Raw genomic sequence first — 2,500 nt, 5'->3', positions numbered from 1 at the left:
AGGTGTAAAAAACGATAAATGTTTCAAAAGAGAGAAGAGCTTCGAATTTGGGGGTATCAAAACCAAAGCAAAATATGATGAAAGTAAAAATAAAATAGATAAACCCCATAATTTATTATACCATACCTGTTCACACTGAAACACTTATCACAATATTCTGTGGATCTATATTAAAAAACCTTGTTAAAATTTGTGACATATTTCCATTCTATGGAGGTCAGGCGCGAACGAACACCCCATAATTTTATTATACCATGTTTCTTCAAACTGAAACATAATTATCAAAGTATACTTACGCAGATAGATATCAAAAGTCTGTGCCTATTTCCATTCTATTGAGGCCAGGCGCGAACGCAGACCCCACAATTTTATTATACCATCCCTATTTAAGTTAAAACATACTTATCAAATATTATTATTTACATCTATATCAAAAACATTTGTAAACGTTTTTTTTTTTTAATTTTTAATTTTTTATTTCCATACTTTGTGGACCAGGCGCGTACGCAGACCCCACAATTTTAATGAATCATCATTATGCCAGATCAAACAGACCCATTTCTGTGTCTCGATATCATTATATGTGAACAGTTTTCTATAACAGTCATATAGGAGCCTATTCGTGACCAGACACACACACACAGACGTTCAACTTTATATTATAGATATAATAAAAATCCTGTTATTGAAAATTGATTAAAATTTTCAAAACAAAAGCATTATATACCTGTACGGAAAGTATACTAACTTTTAATTATTCGATAAGGAGTATAAATAAACATATATATACACACACATATATATATATATATATATATATATATATATATATATATATATATATATATATATATATATATATATATATATATATATATATATATGGGGGGACAGAGCAACTAGCTTGTTCGGAATTAAAATTAAATTTTAATAAGTTGCTCTGCTTCACCTTTGTATATATATATATATATATATATATATATATATATATATATATATATATATATATATATACATATAATGACCCTTATTTCCGCGCCATTCTGAAGTTTTAATATCTTTAGTCAAAGCAATTTAATTTTTGTTGTTATGGGAAATAAATGCTGTGCGTTTGAGAGGGAGTACTTTTTGTCGATTACGTATGTTTTTACACCCTTTCCACTCGGACTTAGTGTTAGTCGTATAAAAGAATCTAGTTAACTCCCCTAAATGTTAGAATGACTCGATAATGGGGATTATTCTAAGCAAAACTTATATACGAAACTGATCCGCCACTCTAAATGATAATAATTTGTTTCTTTCCGCCACGCCGTAATCGCCTAAAAAGGTAGAAACGATTGAGCTGCGCAGAGATTTAATCTATTTAATCAATTACTTTTATTGATATGGAGAATATTGCTAAATCTTTGCCCAAGGTTTAAATTTCGAAAGTAAACCACTCAAGTATTAAAAACTGTAAGGTCATTAATTAAGTCATTCAATATGCATGCATCGGTAAGCTGTATTTTATTTCGTTTCGGATTTTTCGAGATAATGATTTTATTCGTCAAACCACTCTTCTAATTTGGGCTCACATTTCGATCCATATAACCTCTGACCTTCAAGTTCGTTTTGTTGACCTCGGGATCTCTTTTAGTCGTTAAAATAATTCACTCGCAAATCTGAACCGAATTTTGAACGGAACCCTTTATTTAATCCACCGAGATAGTCTGTTTTCGTTCGGTCAGCCATCACTCTGTAGAAGTCTTAGGTAATTCGCAATAGTATTTTAGTATCATCCGCGCAAAAAAAAAAACGGTTACAACAAAGGTGCCATAACGGAAATAGGTGGTAAGTAATAATCTGCCCTAAGTTACAGTCTTCTATAAATTGAAGGTTCAATCTTCAGAAAGGGCAATACGAAGAATCAATTACAATTACGATTACGGATTTTTAAAGACTTCTACACAATCATGGCTGACAGAACGATAGCATGCTACCCTTGTCAATTAAGTAACGGTTTCCGTTGAAATTTTGTGCAGATTCCCGATCTCTACGGAAAGATTCTTGCAGGTCGAGAAGGTCTGAGGTTATATCAACCGGAACATTGTGGGATTAACATCATAGGTGAGAAGAGTAGTTTGAATATTTCAAATAACGCAAGAGATCATTATGTATTACAGACTGGTTTGAGATTATCATCATGGTATACAAAGTAAATAGACGTATGCTTAATTTAATCTTAAAATATAACATATTATGTATTACATCACGAGAAATTGATACGGAATAAACGTCACAAAAACAAATGAAATGTTTCATCCTTATTTAAAAATAAATATACATTAGTATTAGAATATTGTTTTGGTTTATGCTTTTGTTTGCTGTGTTTTAGATAAACCTTATATATATATATATATATATATATATATATATATATATATATATATATATATGCATATATATATATATGTATATATATATGTATATAGTAGAAATGGTAATTAATAAAAACTGAAGA

At 29.8% G+C, this 2,500-nt stretch overlaps 1 protein-coding gene across 2 annotated transcripts in view; it reads left to right on the top strand.

The window, feature by feature from the left end:
- LOC145293031 (uncharacterized) overlaps nt 1-2,500 on the top strand; it is a 176,396-nt gene that overhangs the window by 166,080 nt on the left and 7,816 nt on the right. The gene's annotated exons all lie outside the window — the stretch shown is intronic.

Source organism: Euprymna scolopes, chromosome 14 (genome assembly GCF_053919585.1).
Source record: "Euprymna scolopes isolate OS-2025 chromosome 14, ASM5391958v1, whole genome shotgun sequence".
In the NCBI taxonomy this organism is placed as follows: Eukaryota; Metazoa; Mollusca; class Cephalopoda; order Sepiida; family Sepiolidae; genus Euprymna; species Euprymna scolopes.
The sequence above is the reverse complement of the archived record's forward strand: the minus strand, read 5'-3'. Positions and strand labels throughout refer to the sequence as shown.